Source organism: Salvelinus namaycush, chromosome 10, assembly GCF_016432855.1.
Source record: "Salvelinus namaycush isolate Seneca chromosome 10, SaNama_1.0, whole genome shotgun sequence".
NCBI lineage: Eukaryota > Metazoa > Chordata > Actinopteri > Salmoniformes > Salmonidae > Salvelinus > Salvelinus namaycush.
The window spans coordinates 16612639-16623930 of NC_052316.1; positions in this window are offsets into that span (position 1 = coordinate 16612639).

The following is an 11292-nucleotide window of genomic DNA, read 5'->3' on the forward strand; positions in this document are numbered from 1 at the left end:
TCTTGGCTTTAAGGTGAGGCTGCCTGTTTATGCCAGACGCAGCTCAGAGCGCAGGGACACTAAATGGGAGTCTGTAATTATCATTGTTCCTCTACTGTCCTGTCAGTGCGCTCGCCAGCAAAACAAGAGGGATCCCTTGGCAGCGCTCATCAAAGCAATGGCCTTTGATCAGCAGAAAAGCCCAAAACGCTGTACAAAATCAAGGTGGAATGCGCCAAACATAGTAAAAGGGAATGGGAATAGATATCCTTCCAAAGACATCTCCCACTCCCCCTCTCCTCTGCCCTGTTCATGCCACATGCACAGGTGCTTGGTCCTAAATATGGGTTGTGTCTGATCAGCTATGTCTGAACAAAAGACTGAAAGAACTTTAATGAGAGGACAGGAGTCATGCAATGTTGTTGTGAAAAAGTCAGGACCACCACATTTCTCTGAGATTGATCAGTGGCGTGCTATGTGTTGATGCACTCATATAGGGTGGTTTAATGGTTTGGCAAAGTGCAAAGAAAATATAAACAAAATCAGTTAGTGGGCCACATCCTACATTTAACTTCATAACCTCAATGTTCTAATGACTTGTCCTGAGTCTTTACAGCAGAGCTCTGTACTGACCTCAAAATGTTAGGGCAGTACTGTGGGAATTATTCCAACCTCCAACAGAGAATTGTATGATACATCTGTCTGCCTATTTTACAGACACATACTGTATGTAGATAACTGAATTCAAAAGTTATTTTTTATTGTATAATTCGTATTTTGTATCTATACATGCTTTGTCATCTGTAAAAGTTTCATAAAAATGGTTTCTTCCATATTAATTGCAATTGGGGGACAAAACAAGCAACAATACATGCTCCAGAAAGCCCATTTTGAAGGCCCTTGGCCAAAATCCATGGGAGCACAAGTCATGCTGCTTTAGCGACAATGACCTAAAGCTCCAGGGACCTTTGAAACCTGTGTGGTCATTTTCTCTCAGAGGAGTAAAAAGAACTGTGGTGGGCGGGAGAAAAAAACCTTGCCACTCATAATACCGATCTATGCATTGTAGGCGAAAAGGGAGGAGGGAAGGCGCACAATTTTAAAGCGCTTATTGAATTGCTATTACAGCCCCTGAGACTAATTGTGGCTGTTGTGTCTTTCGGTGGCCGAGGGGGTTCTGGAGTAGCCCTGCATGCTCTTACCCAGTGAGGTTTTCAGACAGAAAAGCCCAAAGAGAGCCCAGGACCACCGAAGATCTATAGCAAACCCTTCAGTCTTTCACAGGCCTACTCTAATCCTTGTCATTTGTCTGCCATTTTGTTCCGGGCCATTCACAGCTCCCTGAGTTTGGGATTAGGGTCTTGTTTTGTTACAAAAACAGCCCAAGTTATTACGCTGAATGGACCGAGGGACAGATGATAAGTGTGAGTGCACGTGCGCATGTGTGTACCTGTGTGTGTTAGAAGAATATGAGAATATGCCCAATGTCTCAGAAAAAGCTGAACGTTTCTTTTCTTCCTTATAGAACTCAGTAAGAATGAGTTACAATGTCAGTTAGATTGGGTTAAGTTCCATAACTTTCAGAAATTCCTTTACTTTTGTGTTCCTTCTGTGGCTGTCTGGCCAAACTCCCTCTGTCGGAGTCTTGGCAGCAGGCATCAGATCCATCAGACGGGCCATATCGGGCCTTCTCATCACTGAGTGAGTGGATTAGTCTGTGTGTCTGCAGCCACATGAGACAGGGCTGCTGAGTGGCACACGCGCCAGCCACATTACCCCCAAAGCCCTGCCATGCCACTCCACAGGTACGCGGTGCCACAGAGGCCTCCTTCCAGCCTCAGCCCTGTGTGGCATTCCCCAGATGCCTGCGAGCATGTCAGACACCGCAGGATGGGAAGGGAAGGCTAAGAGGATGGGGAGAGGGTGTAGGGGTTGGAGGGGCTGAGGCTAGTCTCCGTCTAGATAGTTTGGCCAACCGAAGCAGGACAGATTTTGGATGAAGTCCCAGTCAACATCATAAGGTTGTCTTTGGCTTTTGGTGACTGGAAAAGGCCTAAGTTGGGACAGGTTCATGCGAAGCCTGAGGCGTGCCAAACCTTATCCACCCTGCCCCTCGAGCTCCAGTGTGTGTGGAGTAATACTCCAAGGGAGAGGGGTTCGAGTGTCTCTGTCTTTTGGCTCCATCTGCGCTGGGATATTTTCTCAGAGCTAAGGCTACAGTAGCACACGCTGGCCTTTTCTGTTCAAAGACTAGCAGGTGGCTGCTCTTCCTTAAAGATGCATTTTTCCACAGCTAATGTTTAAAATTAGGTTTTCATCACAGCTTATTTTTCCTTCTTAGGAGTTTAAAAAATAAACTGGTCTCGCTGCGGTGAGAACGTTTTTATTGGATTACCCTGGCGGCTGTATCAGACGCATAAAATAACCATGGCCAGAAAGTGTCAGTTTCCTCTGTCAAGCCTTGTCATCATCTGATTCTCAAGAACAGAACACAGATAATTTAACACTGTTGGCAAAGGGAGAGGAATACAACGGGAAGTTACAGTTCAGTTTGAGGGGGCTCATTTTTCTTATGGAGAGCTACAGATGAGGAATTGAAATTAAACAGCCTTTGAAATTCAATCGTTTTCTCAGTACCCAAGAGAAATATAGAGACAGGCTGTGGAATCAAAGAGTGGCTATGACATGTAGCCTACACTAAGAGGGTGTAGAGTTTTGACCAGACTGCCGTGAGTCTAGACAGGCTATGAGCTTATACTATAGTCCCCTCTGGAGCCTAATGAATCAATTTCCCCTTCTAGTCCCACATTTGTGTGTGTCCTCCATCTCTGCCTCCACTTCATTCTCCTCCATAAGAACTGTGACATTAGGTGGGGATCCTCTTCCAAAGCTCGCTGAAGTAAAATGAGTAATGTTTCAATTGTGGTCCACACAAAGTTTGAGTAATATCTGGTACTGTGTAACTGCTGTAGGTATGAAGCCTCTTGGTACAATGTACTGTAGGTATGACTCTGGGTAATCATAAAAAGGGTATAGCACATGAGAAGAAGGAACATTTGTAAGATTCAAGAGAAGTGTAACCTCATCATAGAAGCCCTGCTGCTGTACCGAGGTTGAATTTTGGGGGCTCGTCTGAACCCGGGGCCTCTTGCAACACTACAGAAAGATAAGAAGTTAAGATATTACGTTTTAATAATACATAATTGTGTTTGTAGCTTTTTTCCGTGTGTTTTATTCACAGGTGCAAACACTTACATTATATGTATTGCCTCATCCAACCCCATTATATGTATTGCTTCATCCAACCCCATTATATGTATTGCTTCATCCAAGTGTGAATTACTCCATGCATTAGAGGCATGTTCCTCTGATACCCGATGGTCCCACCCACACTGAGCTGAGCTCCACGTTCCCAGTTCACACAGCTGAGCTGCATTCATCAGCCCTCTCAGACCCTCATGTCAAACATGATCCAGGGCTCCCCTAACATGACACAGAAAGAGAGCCCCTCCACATCAATGGGCCAAACCGTTAGAGCATTAGAGGGCTTTGAGCTGGGGGAGGCTTTCTCTCTGGCATTGGGTAAGCACATTGAGTAGCAGTGGCTGATCTCCCCCATGCACTGCTGACTACATGGGCCCCTGTCTGCTGACTGAATGGCGCACTGTCTGCTGACTACATGGGCCCCTGTCTGCTGACTACATGGGCCGCTGTCTGCTGACTGCACGGGCCACTGTCTGCTGACTACATGGACCCCTGTCTGCTGACTACATGGGCCCCTGTCTGCCAGTAACTCCAATGTAAGAGCTGAAGGCAGGCTATTCTGGAGGGGCCGACCTGTTGTCTTGATAATGATGGAAAAGACAGAGGTTGGAGTCACTTCCTCAGTTAGAGTGGCTTCCTCATTCCAAGTGAGCATTGCAATTAACCTCAATTGATGACAAAAACTAGGGGAGCAAGATGAAGGGATGAGAGCAACTGAACAAACATAAAAACCTCTTATTCCTGAACAGGTTCATTACTCTCTACAGAGGACCTTATTTGTTAACTATTTGCCCTAAAAAGCACACCAAAGAAGGTCAAATCAAATCAAATGTTATTTGTCACATGCGACAATACAACAGGTGTAGGTAGACCTTACAGTGAAATGCCTACAAGCCCTTAACCAACAATGCAGTTAAGAAAAATAAGTGTTAAGTAAAATGTTTTAAATAAAATAACAAATAATTAAAGAGCAGTCATGACAAAAAATGTGTGTTTCTATCACAAAAAGAGACACCCACAAACACACATGCGCCATGGCTGGTACAATGGCTGAACCGGTCTGTTATTTTGGGGAAGCTGCTCCATCTCTTGGTTAGAAGACTGCATAACTTTCAGTGGCAGCTCATATTTTTCTGAGTCTCTTGCCCCCTCCACTGGATATGCTGCAGTACCTGATTTACTTTTAAAGGCTCAAATCTATGAGCTGAATCCTACAGTAACTTGAGGTCGCCGTACATCAGAGGAGGCTGGTGGGAGGAGCTATAAGAGGATGTTCTCATTGTAATGGCTGGAATGGAAAGGTATCAAATACATCAACCACACATTTGACTCCGTTCCTTTTCTAACCATTCCAGCCATTACAATGAGCCGGTCCTCCTATAGCTCCTCCCACCTGCCTCCTCTGCCAAACATCACTAGGACTTGGAATCAAATGATGAATCTCTTGAGTCAGATTGTGAGAAACAGAGTGTGGGTTTACATGTGTAATACTTTTGTAAGACCATGTCTGATTGTCAGTCTCCAATGTTGTGACCTACACTGAGTGTACAAAACATTAGGAACACCGGTTCTTTCCATGACATAGACTGACCAGATGAATCCAGGTAAAACCTATGATCCCTTATTGATGCCACTTGTTAATTCCACTTCAATCAGTGTGGATGAAGGGGAGGAGACAGGTTAAAGAAGGATTTTTAAGCCTTGAGGCAATTAAGACATGGATTGTGTATGTGTGCCATTCAGAGGGTGAATGGACAAGACAAAAGATTTAAGTGCTTTTGAACGGGGTATGGCAGTAGGTGCCAGGCGCACCAGTTTGAGTGTGTCAAGAACTGCAATGCTCCAGGGTGTCCAGTGTGTATGAAGAATGGTCCACCACCCAAAGGACATCCAGCCAACTTGACACAACTGTGGGAAGCATTGGAGTCAACATGGGCCAGCATCCCTGTGGAACGCTTTCGACACCTTGTGGAGTGCAAGCCCTGACTAATTGAGGGTGTTCTGAGGGAAAAAAGAGGTGAAATTCAATATTAAGAAGGTGTTCCTAATGTTTTGTGCACTTTGTGCATACAGTGGGGTCTGAAATACATCCTTGATTTAGATTAACAAAAATTACTCTATAAAATAAATAATTCAAAATGCTGAGGTATCTTGTATGCTAAAATAATTGGGAAATTATATAATTATATACTAATATAATTAATCAGAAAAATAGATTTTGTTTAAAACTTCTTATGGCTGCAGGGGCAGTATTGAGTAGCTTGGATGAAAGGTGCCCAGAGGTGCCCAGAGTAAACGGCCTGCTCCTTAGTCCCAGTTTCTAATATATGCATATTATTAGTATTGGATAGAAAACACTCTGAAGTTTCTAAAACTGTTTGAATTATGTCTGTGAGTATAACAGAACTCATATTGTAGGCAAAAACCTGAGAATAAATCCAAACAGGAAGTGGGAAATCTGAGGTTGGTCGATTTTCAACTCATCGCCTATCGAATACACAGTGCGATATGGATCAGTTTGCACTTCCTACGCCTTCCACTAGATGTCAACAGTCTGTAGAACCTTGTCTGATGCCTCTACTGTGAAGTGGGGCCGAAGGAGACAGGAATGAGTCAGGTCTACCATGACCTGCCCATGCTCTGACCATGTGCGTTCACATGAGAGGGAGCTCTGTTCCATCGCACATCTGAAGTCAATGGAATTCTCCGGTTGGAACGTTATTGAAGATTTATGTTAAAAACATCCTAAAGATTGATTCAATACATCGTTTGACATGTTTCTACTGACTGTTACGCGACATTTTGTCTGCTTTTAGTGAACGCGCTTCCTGACTTTGGATTTGTTTACCAAACACGCTAGCAAAAATAGCTATTTGGACATAAATGATGGACATTACCGAACAAAACTAACATTTCTTGTGGAAGTGGGAGTCCTGGGAGTTTATTCCGACGAAGATCAGCAAAGGTAAGTGAAGATTTAGAATGCTTTTTATGAGTTTTGTTGACTGCACAATTTGGCGGGTAACTGTATGGCTTCCTTTTGTTGCCGAACGCTGTTCTCAGATTATTGAATATTGTGCTTTTGCCGTAAAGCTTTTTGAAATCTGACACAGCGGTTGCATTAAGAACAAGTGTATCTTTAATTCTATGTAAAACATGTATCTTTCATCAAAGTTTATGATGAGTATTTATGTTATTTGACGTGGCTCTCTGCAATTTCTCCGGATATTTTGGAGGCATTTCTGAACATGGCGCCAATGTAAACTGAGGTTTTTGGATATAAATATGAACTTTATCGAACAAAACATATATGTATTGTGGAACATGAAGTCCTATGAGTGTCATCTGATGAAGATCATCAAAGATTAGTGATTCATTTTATCTCTATTTCTGCTTTTTGTGACTCCTCTCTTTGGCTGAATTTTTCTGTGACTTGGCGGTGACCTAACATAATCGTTTGTTGTGCTTTCGCTGTAAAGCCTATTTGAAATCGGACACTTTGGTGGGATTAACAACAAGATTACCTTTAAAATGATATAAGACACATGAATGTTTGAGGAATTTTAATTATGAGATTTCTGTTGTTTGTATTTGGCGCCCTGCACTTTCACTGGCTGTTGTCATATCGATCCCGTTAACGGGATTGCAGCCATAAGAAGTTTTAACAATAACTTTTTTTTATTTATTTAGGAGTCAAAATTATTGACACCCATGTTTTCAATATGTTTCAAAACACCACCTTGTGAGGATAATGGCACTGAGCCTTTTTTTGAAATGTTTTATGAGTTGGAGTACACATTGGGAAGGATCTTAGACTGTTCCTCCATACGGAATCCGTCCAGATCCTTGATATCCTTCTTCTGCGCTTATGGACGGCCCTCTTCAATTCAAACCACATGTTTGCAATGGGTTTCAAGTCTGGAGACTGAAATGGCCATTGCAAAATGTTGATTTGCTGAAATTAACCATTTCTTTGTGGATTTTTGTGTGTGCTTGGGGTTACTGTCTTGCTGGAAGATCCACTTGCAGCCAAGTGTCAGCCTCCGGGCAGAGGCAATCAGGTTGTTGGTTAAAATGTCCTGGTACTGGGTAGAGTTCATGATGCGATTGACCTTAACAAGGGCCCCAGGACCAGTGTAAGAAAAATAGCCCCATAACATCAAAGATCCACCACCATATTCTACAGTATGTATGGGATTATTTTCTGCTTATGAATTCTCATTTCGATGCCAAACTCACCACTAGTGCACATGGTCAAAGAGCTCTACTTTCATGTTGAAAAATACAAATCACATTTAAAACCTGTGGTTTGAATTGAAGAGGGCAGTCCATAATCACAGATGAAGGATATCAAGGATCTGGAAGGATTCTGTATGGAGTAATGATCTAAGATTCCTGATGATCTAAGTTCTGCCCACATATTTTCTATAGGGTTGAGGTCCGGGCTTTGTGATGGCCACTCCAATACCTTGACTTTGTTGTCCTTAAGCCATTTTGCAAGTATTCTTGGGGTCATTGTCCATTTGGAAGACCCATTTGCGACCAAGCTTTAACTTCCTGACTGATGTCTTGAGATGTTGCTTCAATATATCCACATCATTTCCCCCCCGCATGATGCCATCTATTTTGTGAAGTGCACTAGTCCCTCCTGCAACAAAGCATCCCCACAACATGATGCTGCCACCCCCGTGCTTCACGGTTGGGATGGTGTTCTTCGGCTTGCAAGCCTCCCCCTTTTTCCTCCAAACATAACGATGGTCATTATGGCCAAGCAGTTCTATTTTGTTTCATCAGACCAGAGGACATTTCTACAAAAAGTACGATATTTGTCCCCATGTGCAGTTGCAAACCGTAGTCTGGCTTTTTTATGGCGGTTTTGGAGCAGTGGCTTCTTCCTTGCTGAGCGGCCTTTCAGGTTATGTCGATATAGTACTCGTTTTACTGTGGATATAGATGCTTTTATACCTGTTTCCTCCAGCATCTTCACAAGGTCCTTTGCTGTTGTTATGGGATTGATTTACACTTTTTGCTCATCTCTAGGAGACAGCGTCTCCTTCCTGAGCGGTATGACGGCTGTGTGGTCCCATGGTGTTTATACTTGCGTACTATTGTTTGTACAGATGAACGTGGTACCTTCAGGCGTTTGGAAATTGCTCCCAAGGATGAACCAGACTCATGGAGGTCTACAAATTGTTTTCTGAGGTCTTTGCTGATTTCTTTTGATTTTCCCATGATGTCAAGCAAGGAGGCACTGAGTTTGAAGGTAGGCCTTGAAATACATCCACAGGTACACCTCCAATTGACTCAAATGATGTCAATTAGCCTATCAGAAGTTTCTAAAGCCATGACATCATTTTCTGGAATTTTCCAAGCTGTTTAAAGGCACAGTCAACTTAGTGTATATAAACTGCTGACCCACTTGAATTGTGATACAGTGAATTATAAGTGAAATAATCTGTCTGTAAACAATTGTTGGAAAAATTACTTGTGTCATGCACAAAGTAGATGACCTAAACGACTAGCCAAAACTATAGTTTGTTAACAAGACATTTGTGGAGTGGTTGAAAAACAAGTTTTAATGACTCCAACCTAAGTATATGTAAACTTCCGACTTCAACTGTACATAAATACTTGTTTTGCAATTTCTCTCCTGTTTCAACTATGCATTTCAGGGGTATTCAGACGATCCTCTGGTGTGTAAGGGGACAGCAGTGGGAGTTGTGTCCTTCAATGATGCAGACTATTGCAACAAGCCAAGAGCACCCAATGTCTACACCAAAATATCAACCTATCTCTGATTTCCAGTAAAAGCCTGAAGGTTGTGGTTAAGAGCGTTGGTTTGAATCCCAGAGTGATAAATCTGTCGATGTGTCGTTGAGCAAGGCAATTAACCCTAGTTGCTCTGGATAAGATTGTCTGCTAAAATGTAAATACAAGCATTTTCCACTGATATGAAGAAGGAAAGGTTATCCTATACACATCTTTAAACAGATAGCTACGTGGCAACGTATGGCTAGAACAACAATGTAACTCTGTTTTCATGAAGGTGACACAATACTCTGAAACAACACCACTGCTTCCTCTGAATGCCAATAGCCTTGGTCACTGTGGTCCATCTACCTGGTTCTGAGTGCTGATAAGCACGGCACTAATGCAGTGCAAAAACTGGTGCACAGCCACTGGAAAACAGACTGAGATGACAATAGCAAGGTCTGATGTATCTAGAGTGTGGTATGGTCACACATAATAAAGCGCTAGTTGTTCATGGTTGGCATGTAGTGGTTACATAGACACACAATGGGGTCACACCCAGGAGGGCATCGACCTCCATGTAAGACACATAGCTTTTGAATGAGGGTGGATTTCCTAGTACAAAACACTCGTGGTTAGTGTTACACATAGTAACAATGCATTGTAATTTTTAAAAATGCAGTACCAGTCAAAAGTTTGGACACACTCCTCATTCAAAGGTTTTTCTTTCTTTTTACTATTTTCTACATTGTAGAATAAAAGTGAAGACATCAAAACTATGAAATAATACATATGGAAACATGTAGTAACCAAAAAGGTCTTAAACAAATTAAAATATATTTTATATTCTTCAAAGTAGCCACCCTTTGCCTTGATGACAGCTTTGCACATTTGGCATTCTCTAAACTACATTCATGAGGTAGTCACCTGGAATGCATTTCAATTAACAGGTGTACCTTGTTAAAATTTAATTTGTGGAATTTCTATCCTTCTTAATGTGTTTGAGCTAATCAGTTGTGTTTACACAAGGTTAGGGGTGGTATACAGAAGATAGCTCTATTTGGTAAAAGAACAAGTCCATATTATGGCAAGAACAGCACAAATTAGCAAAGAGAAATGACAGTCCATCATTACTTTAAGACATGAAGGTCAGTCAATCCAAAAAATTTCAAGAACTTATAAAGTTTCAACAGGACAATGACCCAACACACCTCCAGGCTGTGTAAGGGCTATTTGACCAAGAAGGAGAGTGATGGAGTGCTGCATCAGATGACCTGGCCTCCACAATCACCCGACCTCAACCCAATTGAGATTGTTTGGGATGAGTTGGGCCGCAGAGTGAAGGAAAATCAGCCAACAAGTGCTCAGCATATGTGGGAACTCTTTCAAGACTGTTGGAAAAGCATTCCAGGTGAAGCTGGTTGAGAGAATACCAAGAGTGTGCAAAACTGGCATCATGGCAAATGGTGGCTACTTTGAAGAATCTAAAATATAAAATATATTTTGATTTGTTTAACATTTTTTGGTTAGTAAGGTACATGATTCCATGTGTGTTATTTAATAGTTTTGATTTCTTCACTATTATTCTACAATGAAGAAAATGGTTTTAAAAAATGGTACTGTATATATAATAGATAAATAAAAATTCAACAAAAAATCATTGAATGTGGGAAACCAGTACCATGTCTATACTTTCAACTGGGGACGCTGCACCATCTCTTGGTTGTAAGACTAAATAACTTTCAGAAATATTTCTGACTTTCTTGTCCCCTCTGCTGGATATACCACAGTACCTGAGACACATGGCTGACAAAATGAGTCTACAAGCTTTTCTAAACTACACTGAACAAAAATAGAAAGGCAACATGTAAAGTGTTGGTCTCATGTTTTCATGAGCTGAAATAAAAGATCCCAGAAATGTTCCATATGCACAAAAAGCTTATTTCTCTCAAATGTTTAAATCCCTGTTTGTGAGCGTTTCTCATTTGCCAAGACAATACATCCACCTGACAGGTGTGGCATATCAAGAAGCTGATTAAACAGCGTTATTGTTACACAGGTGCACCTTGTGCTGGGCACAATAAAAGGCCACTCTAAAATGTGCAGTTTTGTCACACAACCCAATGCCACAGATGTCTCAAGTTTGAGAGAGCATGCAATTGACATGCTGACTGCAGGAATGTCCATCAGAGCTTTTGCCAGAGAATTTAATGCTAATTTCTTTACCAATGTCATTTTAGATAATTTGGCAGTATGTCCAACTGGCCTCACAATCAGACCACGTGTAACCACGCCAGG